Source organism: Tursiops truncatus, chromosome 7 (assembly GCF_011762595.2).
Source record: "Tursiops truncatus isolate mTurTru1 chromosome 7, mTurTru1.mat.Y, whole genome shotgun sequence".
Lineage (NCBI taxonomy): Eukaryota > Metazoa > Chordata > Mammalia > Artiodactyla > Delphinidae > Tursiops > Tursiops truncatus.
This window is the reverse complement of record NC_047040.1, coordinates 112,017,994-112,025,520: the sequence shown is the minus strand read 5'-3', so window position 1 is coordinate 112,025,520 and position 7,527 is coordinate 112,017,994.

The following is a 7,527-nucleotide window of genomic DNA, read 5'->3' as shown; positions in this document are numbered from 1 at the left end:
CTGAAGCTTTCCCCCACTTCACCCCACCAGTGAAGGGGCTTCCTAGTGTGTGGAAACTTTTCCTCCTTCACAGCTCCCTCCCTCTGGTGCAGGTCCTGTCCCTATTCTTTTGTCTCTGTTTTTCCTTTTTTCTTTTGCCCAACCCAGGTACGTGGAGATTTTCTTGCTTTTTGGAAAGTCTGAGGTCTTCTCCCAGCATTCAGTAGGTGTTCTGTAGGAGTTGTTCCACATGTAGATTCATTTCTGATGTATTTGTGAGGAGGAAGGTGAGCCCAACGTTTTACTTCTCCGCCATCTTGAAGGTCTCTCTCCAACATTTTTTTTATCTAGTCATCTTTTGATGGACACTTATGTAGTTCCCACCATTTTTTTTTTTTTTTTTTTTTTTTTTGCTGTACGCGGGCCCCTCACCGCTGTGGCCTCTCCCGTTGCGGAGCACAGGCTCCGGACGCGCAGGCTTCGGACGCGCAGGCCCAGCGGCCATAGCCCACGGGCCCAGCCGCTCTGCGGCATGTGGGATCTTCCCGGACCGGGGCACGAACCCGCGTCCCCCGCACCGGCAGGCGGACTCCCAACCACTGCGCCACCAGGGAAGCCCAGTTTTCACCTTTTGTCTGTTGCGAATGTTGCAATGACCATTGGTGTGAAAGTATCTATTGGAGGCTCTGACTTAAATTCTTTGGGATATAGACCTAAGAGTGGAATTGCTGAGTCATATGGTAAATTCTATGTTTAGATTTTGAGGAACTGCCAAACTTTTCCACAGCCACTGCACCATTTTATGTTCTCACCAGTAATACACGAGGGTTCCAATTTCTCCAAATTCTCACCAATACTTGTTATTTTCCCCTTGTCTTTTTTTAATAGCCATCCTAGTAGGTGTGAAACGGTTGCTTATTCTTTTTAAATATACTTATGAACATCAATGATGTTTTCTGGAAACATAAGCAATAACTTCTATCATAAACCTCAGCAGAAGCAAGCAGGTGGACACAGCAGCAACAGCATTGCCAACATAATCATAATGTTTTACTTTTCTAATAATGCTAGTAAAAAAATTAAAAAAAAGACTAAAGTGCTTTTGGCAAAAAAGGTATGCTCAGTTTTTTTAAAAAACACAATAAATTCAGTAAATGCCAAAGAATATAAGACATCACCCCAAATTTCATCACACTAAAGTAATTATTATTACCATTAAGAACTCCACTCCAGACATTTTTCCAGTAAATGGGTATATGGGTAAGAGGATAGACATTTTATCAGATGGGAAGGCACATATATATTACTTGGATATAACATTTAAAAAACTGAAATGAAACTAACTACCAAAGATGAGATAACTACAATTTTACCATGAGATATTAGTTCCTAAATGATACCACTATAATTAAAGTAAGTAAAAAACATTAAGAGGTGGGAGTTATTATGTTTCTCTTAACTCCATGTTTCAAATTTAGACAGTATCAGTTGACTCCTTGCAATGAGAAGTGAGGAAATCAGCTTACTTTCCAGTGCCTTGAAAATGTTTTATATGTCGAGGGATATAACATTTAGAGACTACTCTGTATTCATACCTCTATATTTGTGTTATCTTAAACACATATGAAAAGTGGGTTTATTGTTCATATCATCCTTTTACCAAGTTTTCCCATTCATCTTTAATTCACTGGAAATTTTTCAATGAGTGTATATTAAAAATAAACAACCAGGGCGTCCCTGGTGGCGCAGTGGTTGAGAGTCTGCCTGCCAATGCAGGGGACACGGGTTCGAGCCCTGGTCTGGGAAGATCCCACATGCCGTGGAGCAACTGGGCCCGTGAGCCACAACTACTGAGCCTGCGCATCTGGAGCCTGTGCTCCACAACAAGAGAGGCTGCGATAGTGATAGGCCCGCACACCGCGATGTAGAGTGGCCCCCGCTCGCCGCAACTAGAGAAAGCCCTCGCACAGAAAGGAAGACCCAACACAGCCAAAAATAAATAAATTAATTAATTAAAAATAAAAAAATAAACAACCATGGGTGCTATAATCTTTGAGCTTTTTTTATTTATAGAAAGTTTGCCTGAAGTACAAAATGGACAAGTCTAATATTTCCAGACCATACTTTATTTTCCTAAAACTTTGCAGGCATTGTCCCATTGTCTTCTGACATTCAATGTTATTTAAAAGTCTGAGGCCACAGTCAGGGGAAATTGAAAACAAATAGGGTATAAATAATATTGAGGAATGACTGTTAATTTTGTTGGGCATGGTATTACATTATATAATGTAATTGTGATTACATTAATATCTTTATCTATTACAGACAACTACTAATGTGTTTACAGGAGAAATAATTATGTTGCAGATTTGATTTTTTTAATTTCACAAGGAAAAAAAAATGAGTGTGTGAGCATGTGTGGAAATGGATTTGTCAAGCAAATGACACCTGTTACCACTCCCGGGGAAAAGTCCTACTGCATGGAGGATAGCAAATAGCATAAGAATGCCTGCCACCAAGAGTAGCAGTCTCAGGATGTCTACTCTCTCCATGGTTTGTAGATATCAGGGTTGCCAAGAGAGACACGACTCACATAGGCACTGGATGGAACACTTTACTCACATACAGGAGAGGCAGAGCGAGATCAGCTTCAGGCGGGGGCATTGGTCCCTCAGGGTGAGTGATGCAAACGAGAAATGCAAATGAGAAATCAGGAAAGATTGAAACATCTGTTGTTTTTCTTCATCATAAAGTATTTCAAATGTACATAAAAGTACAGAGAATAACATTTTTTAAAATTCCATGCATTCATTCTTCCAACTCTATCTAATCCTATTATTTTGCTGTTTGCTTCAAATGTTTTAAGGAAATAGGTAGTAGTAGAGGCTCTCTTTTATTTCACCTCTCTTTCTTCTGCTTGGTGCCTCCAGAATTATTTATCCTTGAAGCTCAATAACACAATCAGGACATACTACAGAATTGCTCAATCTATATCATCCTTCCTAGTCCACAGTATATCCTTTTTTTTTGTAGATTGTTTTTCCTTCTTTCAGGCAATTTTCTACCACTGCGTTTTTAAATATCCCCTAACTACCCCTTCTCTTCTTAGGTTCCATCAGGTAAATTCTCTATTTTAAAGACACCAATTATCCTTACGCTGAATAGTATTTTATCTGTTATTTTCTTAATTATCTCACTATATATCATCTATGTCTAAAACCACTAATAGATGATGTTCTGTTTATTTCCTTAGCTCTGAAACTTTCTTTTTCATTGTATCTGTTGTCTTGTTATCCAATATCTGAGTTCTTCTTTCATTGATTCTATATTCTTATTAAGCATCTGTGTCAGGGGTTCCCAAGGCCACTCAGAGGTTTGATGATTCACTAGGAAGACTCATAGGACTCAACATATAGTCATACTCATGACTTTGAAAGAATGCAAAACAAAATCAGCAAAGGGAAAAGGTACATGGGTCGAGGTCTGGAGGAAACCAGGAGTGAGCTTCCAAGAGTTCTTTTCTAAAGAAGTCACACAGCATGTGCTTAATTCCTTCAATAAGCTGTGACAATATGTATGAAATGCTATCTGCCAGGAAAACTTGCCTGAGCCTAGGAGTCCAGAGGTTTTCTCTGTGGTCAGTTACACACCAAAATTCAAGACTCCCTACAGAAAAGCAAGTGTTCAGCATGAACCATATTGTTTGTACAGTTTAGGCATGGTGAACCACTCTTATCAGGGAAAAAGATAATAATGGAGTTGTGAGAGGCCTAACTAAATCCAAGTTCCCAGAGGCCAGCCAAGGGAAAACTTTGCAAGCAGGCATCTCTCAGGACAGTTTCTTTATCTATCTATATATCTATCTATCTGTCATCTATCATCTATTTCTATCTATATATCTTCCTGTATGTCTTTTTCTTTTCTCCCTTCCTTCCTTCCTTTCTTTCTTTCTTTCTTTCTTTTTCTTTCTTTCTTTCTTTCCTTCTTTCCTTCTTTCTTTCTTTTTTTTTCTCTTGTGTGTTTGCAGTAATAGCCTCTCCCATACCAGAAATCAACTAAAGTCAGGGAAGTAGGCTCAAAAAAGGTACTTGAATAGATAAACTAAATATCTAATTTTAAAAGCAGGAGGAACTCAAGTCTCACTCAGAAAAACTATTTACTCATTTCACACACAGAACTGGCAAGCTGTAAACTTGATCAGAACTGCCTAAACTATTGTCTGGTGGCAAATGTTAATAGATAGGTTGAGGACAACTGGGTGACCATATAGAAAACATTAAATTGGATCCATTTATCATAACGTATAGCCAAATATATTCCAAGTAGATGAGTTTTTTAATGTTAAAAAGAGCCTCAATCAACATCTTGATTTCAGCCTTGTGAGACCCTAAGCAGAGGACTCAGCTAAGCCACACTGAGTCTTTACCTACAGAAACTCTGAGATAATAAACATTTTTTAAGCCTCTAAGTTTGTGGTAATTTGTTATGCAGCAATAGATAACTAATGAAGTTCGCTAGTTTCTTTGTGATAAAATTTTATTTGTTCCTCTATCCTCCATATTTTCTGTGGAGGATGAATGAATTCATGAATGAATGAATTCATAGTATGTGTTCCTCCACAGAGGACTTAGGTTTGGCTCCGCCAGGCTCCCAAAGGTGCTGTTTATATGGGACAAGTGCTTGACTTTCAGTTTTCCAGGCCATGAAGACAGTGTCAGTTTCAAACCTCAAAACTATGTAGTTCTATATTTAAAAATTCTTAGATGAGATTTTAAACTTTTTTTTCATTAAATGCTAAAACAGTTTTTTTTTTTCTGCACCAGGCAGAATTTTTCTAGTCTACAAGTCTCAAATCCCTACAAAAATTGTGGTTTCCTGTGTGCATGTGCAGGGGGTTGTCTAAATTCCACTTCTGCAGGTTGCATAGACCCTTTCTTAGTTGTTTGCATCTCAGTTTCCAGGTTGCATGTATGAGCAATTACTCCAAGAGATAAAGGCTTCTTGGCTCCTAGTTTTCTAGGTTCCAAGCAGGAGAAACTACTCAAAGCACTACAACTTTGTCTCTTCTCCCTTTTGGTTTCCAGGTCTCCAGGTTCTAAGAAAGAGCAGCTACTATAGAGCAAGAAGGCGTTGACTCCTCTGCTTCTTGGAATTAAGATCTCTAGGTTCAGAGTTTGAATACTACTCTCTGTAATGGACAAGAAAACCATTTTTCCTCTGCTTGTGCTATTTCAATCCTCTGGGTTTTGAGTATGGACAATTACTCCCAAGACATAACGGGCTTGTTTCTTCTGTTTGTTGAATCCCAAGTTATAGGTTCGGAGTGTGAGCAAGTGTTCCCAGGACACCAAATCTTGTCTTCTTTGCTTGTTATTTATCTAATGTCCAGGATCCAACTATTGGTAACTCTTCTCTGGACAACAGAGCTTTGTCTCCTCTTTTGTTGGATCCAATGTTTCTAGGTTCTGAGGAAGAGCAATTACTGCCGCAGCGTCATGGCTTTGTTGCCTTTGCTTCTTGGATCCAAGTTCCCTAGGTTCTGAACATGGGCAATAATGTGTCTTACTCCGTTCAGCCTACTGTAGCAAACATCCTCTGCTAGTATAAACTGGATGGCTTATAGTTGTCAGATTTTCATTTCTCACAGTCTGGAGGGTAGAAGTCCAAGACCAGGGTGCTGGCAGATTGGGTGTCAGGTGACGGTCCACCTCCTCTAAGTCAGCTGGCTCTCTTTCTGCTGTATCCTTATATGGGGGGAGGGGTTAGGGAGCTCTGTGGGGTCTCTTTTATTAAAGTACTAATCTCATTCATGAGGGCTCCAACCCCATAACCCAAGCACCTCCCAAAGGCCCCATATGCTAATAACATCACACTGGGCAATGGGGATACTTTCTCATACTCAGAACCTATAACCTGAGATTAAACACCCAGAGGAAACAAGGCCTTTATGATCCAGGAGTAACTGCGTTTTCTCAAAACCTAGAGATTTGAATTCATTTCAACACATGAATTTGGGGTGGGGGATGCAAATATTCAATCTATAGCAAACAGCTAGGGCTCCAGTACCACTTCTGCTCTTCTTGAAATCACTGGGGTCCACTTCTGGACCAGCATTCCTTAGGCAAGAAAGCCTTATTTCCTCTTTGCGTTAGATCCAGAGGGTCTAGGTTCTGGCAATGGGCAACCTCACCCAGGACACCAAGACATTAAATCCTGTGCTGGGTAGAAAACAAAGATGTATACTGTGAGAATGGGCAATTACTTCCAGTTACCCTGGCCTTTTCCTTACTGCTTCACTATTCAAAGGTCTCCAGAACATGAAGAAGTGAAACATGAAACTCCCAAAGCAACAAGGCCTCATCTCTCTACTTTTACATTCAAGATCTCTAGGTTCCAAGTGGGCCTTATTCCTTCTTTGTTGGCTTATATCGATACATCTCTAGGTTCTAAGTATGTATGCCTATTTCAGGGGTTCCAAAGCCATATCTTCACAGTTTGTCAGATCCCAAATTGTTAGGATTCAAGTATGATACTAATCCCCCAGGCACTAAGACCTCATTTCCTGTGACTGTGAGATGCAGGGAGGCCACTCCTTTCAGGGCACCCAAGGCACTGATTATTGCATAGCAGTTCTCTGTGTTCCAAATATGACCACTTCTCCTTGTGTCTTCTGCTTGTTGGATCCCAGGTTTTGGTTCCGAGTATAGGAAACTACTCCCAGGTCAGCAAGGCCACTGCTTTTTGGATAAACATCTCTGGGTTCCCAGTATGTACACTTATTTTCAGAGCTTTAAAGCTTGTTTTCACTGCTTGTTAGATCCCAGATGTGTAGTGTAAGTGCCTGACAATCAGCTTTTTTGAATGTAATGTAAGTGCCTGATATTAAGCTTTTGATTGCAGTCATCCATTTCAAAGACGTCCATCTTGAATAAACATATTGCCAGCTACCGAACTCGATAAAGAGCCAGCCCACCCATGAAGTTCCCATTATAGAAAGCCCATGGTGACCTAGATAACTGACCAACCCTGATTTTCCCTTCTTGCACTTTAATCCTTGCTCTTATGTTTTAAATTCACCGATAGTGAACCCATGAAACCCTGGGCAGAACCCCACATGTGTATGTACTTTCTCTCTATCTGTAACCTTGCTATATGGCCCCAGGCATGCAGTGTACCCTCCAGGACCTATGAGTAATAAAACTAGCTTTTTCAAAGTTTTCTGGTGTTTGTTGCTGAGGTGCATCTTGCGATTGTAATAAAAACCACAAGGGCCAGTCCAACTATATCATCAGGGAAATGTCTGTGGGGCTGCCACAAGCGGTATGGGCCCAGGTGAGTGCCCCAGGCATTCCCAGCTAATAGCATCACTATAGATTGATGGAGCCGCCACAAAACAAGATGTCGGTCAAGATTTCAAGTATAATTATCTATACTTGCTGGATTTAAAGTCTCTAGGTTCAAAGCATAGACAACTACTCACTGGGTGCCCAGGGCTCACCTCCTCTCTTATTGGCACCAAAGTCTAGGTTCACAGTGGAGGGACAAACC